General features: G+C 28.2%; 1 long non-coding RNA gene across 2 annotated transcripts in view; it reads right to left on the bottom strand.

Moving 5' to 3' along the window:
- Positions 1-1,710, bottom strand: part of LOC136089494 (uncharacterized) — a 50,273-nt gene extending 48,563 nt beyond the window's left edge. For both annotated transcript variants that reach the window (XR_010643106.1, XR_010643105.1), the window contains exon 1: positions 1,624-1,710. This is a non-coding gene — a long non-coding RNA (uncharacterized LOC136089494). The remainder of the gene's footprint in view (positions 1-1,623) is intronic.
- Positions 1,711-6,000: the final 4,290 nt, after the last annotated feature.

Raw genomic sequence — 6,000 nt, 5'->3', positions numbered from 1 at the left:
TCCTTCATGGCACCATTTAGTAGCAACTATTTGAATGAAGTTAGTATTTGGCTGCGTACACATTATCCTAGAGTTGTGACCGAATATCAGATTCCAGAACTATTTGGAATAGCTTATATGAAATCTGCAAACATGTTGAGAGCTGTAAATTGTTTTAGAAAGACTGGAATAAGTCCACTTAATCCTGAAGTTTTTGATGATTGGATGTTTGAGCCTTCAGAAACAACCAACAGATCATTTCCTGAGATGGATTCAGCAACACCAAATCTAACTACCAAGTCTCAAACCCAAGCTATTTCACTGCAAGAATTATCCCTGACATCTTGCTCTGAATCAGAAACTTTGTCTTCGACATCTATGGCTTATTTCACAATTGCTTCACCTGCAGAAATTGTAAGTATTTCGAATGAGAAAACTCAGCAAACTCACAAACGATGGCCAAAGGGCAAAACAGCTATACTCACCAGTTCACCATATAAAGCACTACTGGCAAAAAAGATGGTTATAGAAACTAATAAAAGATAAAGCGCTCAAACAGTTGACAAGACTGTAGAAATAAAAAATATGATACACCTGCAGAAATTGTACCACGAAAAGTATACCCCCAGCGATTTTTGTGATTTTTGTTTAATAACATTTTCAAAACCTGTTGCATTTTTTTCTAAATTGCTAAAATTAAAAGCTTTTTTTTGTTGTTGGTTGTTGAAATACACTGATAAGAAAACACAGGTCGTTTTTATTTTCAGATTTCATTAATCTAAACCCTACGGGGGCTGTTATGACCCCACTTCCCTTTATATATATATATATATATAAATATAAATATATATATATATATATATATATATATTATATATATATATATATATATATATATATATATATATATATATATATATATATATATATATATATATATATATATATATTTAGGGTGCGGTTGTGCCTCTCTATAGGGGCACAACCGTTTTTTTCACGTCTAATTTTCACAATTTCTAAATTTCACAAAAATTAGACTTTTCAAGTCTAATTTTTGTGTTATAACATTTTCAAAAACCGTTTTACTTTTTTCTTAATTGCGGCAATTTAAAGCTTAATGATGTGTTTATCGAAATACACTGTTGAAAAAACGCATGCCGTTTTTATTTACATACTCCATTAATCTAAACGTTAAGGGAGCTGTTATGCCCTCACTTCCCCTATATATATATATATATATATATATATATATATATAAAAATATATATATATATATATAAATATATATATATATATATATAAATGAATATATATATATATATATATAAATATAATATATATAAATATATATATATATATATATATATATATATATATATATATATATATATATATATATATATATATATATATATATATATATATATATATATATATTGCCACTATTAATATATGATATAATAATAGTAGAAATATAATTTATATTCATATCAATAACTAATTAACAGATTTAAAAACAACACACTTGGAAAATATCAAGTTAAAACTCAACTAAAAGTTTTTGACCTCCCTCCGTGACGTAATTTATGGACGACCCCTAATAGTTATGAAGTTTTGTTTTTTTCAATAGCGTAAAAAATTTACCTTTGTAAAACAGAGACTTGACACCATAATATTAGTAATATAAACTTTACAAGCCACATTTATTTCGTATAAATTTTCTCCTGTTTTAAAAAAAAAAGTTTTACTGTAAAAATCAATGACATCAATTGCTTAATAATTTTCTTAGTAAAAAACCTCTAGCTTTTAATAAAAACTGTTTGGTTCTTAACTTTAATTTTTTTTTTTTTTTTTTTTTTTTCAAAATTTTATAAAGCTTTGTATTAACAACATGATGAATTTAAAACATTATTTTAAAATATCTTAAAAAATATTCCCAAAGATCTTGTTTTGAAATATGACTCGGTTTCAAAGTTTTAAAATTTGACCTGATTTCAATGTTTTGAAATTTGACAAACATTTCAAAGTTTGGAACTTCAAATATTTGCACTTGCTGGCAGTGATGGATCCAGGAATTTTTGGTGTGTGAGGGGGGGGGGGGGGTGGCAGCTTGATGTTGAAATATTTTTTGTATCACATTCGCGTCTCCTAAAAAAAAATGGTCCTCTATTTCTAAGATTTTTTAGGACTTTCAGATTCTAGGGGGGAGGGTATGTATCCCCTCCCCACCTGGATCTGTGACTGCTTGCTGGGGGTCAATTTTAAAATTACCCTTACATCTATCTTGTCTTCATGACTCATTTAGAGTTGTTTAAAACAATCTTGTTGTGTTGTTATTATTCTTGAATGTGTGCAACAAATGTTTTTATGCACTATTTAATTGTCCACTGTGATATAAACATAGTTTTAACTATGGTAGTTTACCACAGGCAAATTAAAGTTAGAAATAAACGTAATTGAATATCAATATGTCCATGTTCTTCAAAATTAGCGTAATCTGAACGAATGTCAGTTTATTAGGAAAAAGCAATTTTACGTTCAGAAATAAAGATTTTAATATTTTGTTTTTAAGCCATTAATTAACAATATTACAATACTGTCAAGTAATACCTGATAGAAGAAATATTTTCAAGAATTTATATTTGTCCTAAAAATTATTATTCCATACTTTTCTCATAAGTAGAAAATAATAAAGGATAACATAAGTATATGTGAATCCTATAAATTTAATAAATTATTTATTAAATTGGTGTTAAATTTACCGTCGGGTGCAGTTGTTATGAAAAGCTATCTACTTTTTGTATAATAATTATACAAAAAATGGATATAATTTTTAAAGTTTTTAAATCAACAAACCACTTTAAAATCGAGCAAATAAAAGTTGCTAAAATTGATTCGATTTCAAAAAAAGGGATAGACCAGATAAATCTTATAAATGCCTCGTCTTTGTTTTATCTAAATCTTCCGAAATATAGAAACCCTTAAATTTTTGATCTTTATAAATGAGTTAAATGAAAATTAATAACAAAGCCTCAAATTTACTTTGTAACACGTTGGTTGATAACACTAACTTATTTTCAGTGAAGGATCCAGGATATTTTGGTGTTTGAGCTAACTTTCAGACATGGAGCAAACTCCAAACATTTGTATGTTTATACTTATGTCAAATAATGATGCTTTGTAAAAAGTTGCGATGATTGGAGGCTGGGAACAAAAAAGGCCTTTAACTTCATACCCCCAACCCCCTTCAATAATAATAACAATGATAAGTAATGATAACAATAAATGTTAAACAACGGTAATGATAATAATATTTAAGTAATGAAGAAATAAGTATAAATGACGGTGTCACTCAAACAGTAATCTGATCCAATCAGTGACGCTAAACTTTAAAGGTTATAATAATAATACTAAGTAAATAAAAATAATAACAATAACAATAATAAATTAGAATACTAGTTGTGTATTTAATAAAATTATTTATTTGATTTACATAACAAAGTTCCATAGTTAAGATAAACATTATCAATTATTAATTATGTTTACTGCATACACAGCTGCATTGCTGCTGACGTAGGCAACAAGCTGATTTTTAAGAAAATGTCTACAGTTAGGCAATAAAGTCTAGAGTATTTTATTCAATAAACATATTTATAACATTTTTTGTCGTATATTTATAACATTTATTTGTCGTAGCTAAATTAAATTTTAGAACATTTCTTGTAACAAGATTGTAAATTTCATAGAATATTCAGGAGCGGACACAGCATTATGAAAGAGAGGGAGTCCCAAGTGGGATATTTTGAGGGGTTGTGCTCCCTCCTTGGGAAAGAATTTTTTATAACTTTTAAAAATTATATCTGGAAATGATGATATGAGCGTTTAGCTTCTGAACTTTCTAAGCAAACATGATACATTGGGGAACTGATTTGTGTGTGTTTTATTTAATGATTCCAGCATTGAATCTAGTTGAGCTGAAAAACCTTTTCCAGAAGTTGGTTCATTCCTTCAGATTGAATCAAAGAGCCAAACGTGTTGATAGAACCTTAGACCAAAAACTTAGATTATATATATATACAATCATGAATAATTAATAATGGGTTAATTTAGGATATGAAAAACTATTTAAACATGTTAATACTTTGTTAAGAAAATATAGGATTACAGGTGTTCGCTATATAGACTTTTTAATAGTAAAAAACATGAATAAAAAAAGTAAGGCACCTCAAATTACTCAGAGTAAAAAATTAAAAGATCGCAAAAAAGGTTTCATTAACAACAAAAAAGAAACTTAAGATTCAAAAAAATATTCTAAAGGAAATTATCGAATACTAAGTTTCTTTTTTCTTCATTTTTATTTTTTTTAAGTAATCTTAAAAGAATAATATCTCAAGATCTGTATATAATGTTTAAATATTTAGGAGCTGTTCATTAGAATTTAAGGTAGGGGAGAGTGGGGTAATATAATACACGAGGCACCATAAAAATTGTAATTGTGGAGGTATCTTAAGAGTTGTAACAACTGCTTTTATATTCTGAAGCAGTTACTACTAAAGTTTTGTTTTAACAAAAAAAATTATCAGCCCCCAAATAGCGTCATAACCGCTTTTCGGCCAAGAGTAAAGTGAGTTTTGGAAGAACGAAGATATGTTATATCTTTCTATAAGATAGAAAAGCTAACAGAAATTGCACACGATGTTAGAGGGTGCAATCGGTGAAACACATGCAGTTAGTTAGGTTAACCTAATTAAAGCACGAAAAAAGCACAGGAACTAAAAAGTTTCAGTATGTGTTTTTTTCCGTCAAAAATTTCGAGTTCGTTTACAGTGCTCAACTTGTTACTCTGCACATCAGCCTTCTCTTATTTTATACCCTTCTCAAAATTACATAATTAATTAAACTTACATAACTATTAAAACCCACAATAAATAGTTATTGAAATTATTTTTATATTAAATTGTAAACTAATCGCTTATTTAAACCAAAACGTCGCACAGTGGGACGAAATCCCGATTTCGTGGCCAAAATTCAATTTTTTGAGTTTTATATTTTCGTCTTTTTACGTTCAGATCTTGTTTACAGATAGTCCTAGAATAAAATTTCGAACAGGGCAGATATATACCTGCTCTAGGGTGGCCTGGGCGTCAGTTGACATTTAGCCTCCGTTCGGTACGCACTAAACAAGTGGACACGTCGAAAAATTCTTGCCTGTTTTAAAGTGCTGTTAAACTGAAGAAACTATTTCAATTGGAATTCGGCAAAATGAAATCACTTTCTGGAGGCATGTAAAATATATGGTTATGCACTGTTATTGCTAATTTTAATTTTTTTCATATTTAAATCGCGTGACAAGTAAACATAAAAAATTGTAAATTTTTTATCTGAAATCGATTTTCTAATGTCGTTTTAAACATTTAACCGCGGTTATCCACCTTCTTTTGACAAGGAACTGATCGTGTATAGTGTTAAATATAACATACTAAAAAACTGGCTGCCACTGAGTGCCATTTTAATAATGAGACTAGTTTTTATGGAGGAATGCGTGGTGCGACATTAAACTATGTTAATAGATTAATTTCGTACCACGCATTAATGGTCATGGAAATTAGTGAATTAACATTATTTAATAGCACTAATTACATTTTAATGCAATAATTTTTTATTTTAAATATATGCTTTAAAAGTTACTTCTCATTCCGTTTTATGATAATCTCAAAGTTTTATAAAATAGTCCTCAAAGAACTTTCAGCAGTTATTGCTGTATTTTTTTTACAGAGTCTTCCAAATTTTCAAATATGGAATTTTCAAGAAAAGATATATTCTTTATGGTGAAAGACAGTTTAAAAAATGAATTCATCATTTTCAAAAAAACGGAACATATGATACAAGTAGGCGAGGATGAAATGTCATTATCACGGTTATTTTCAAATTTTCGATCGAGATGGAGAGCAGCAGGAAGATGGGAAGATTTTTTATTGAAAAAAAATGAAGAATGGTTGAAGAGCACCGTACAATTTTCAA

The sequence above is a fragment of the Hydra vulgaris genome, chromosome 13, assembly GCF_038396675.1.
Source record: "Hydra vulgaris chromosome 13, alternate assembly HydraT2T_AEP".
NCBI classification, from domain to species: Eukaryota; Metazoa; Cnidaria; class Hydrozoa; order Anthoathecata; family Hydridae; genus Hydra; species Hydra vulgaris.
This window is presented reverse-complemented; position numbering and strand designations above follow the sequence as displayed.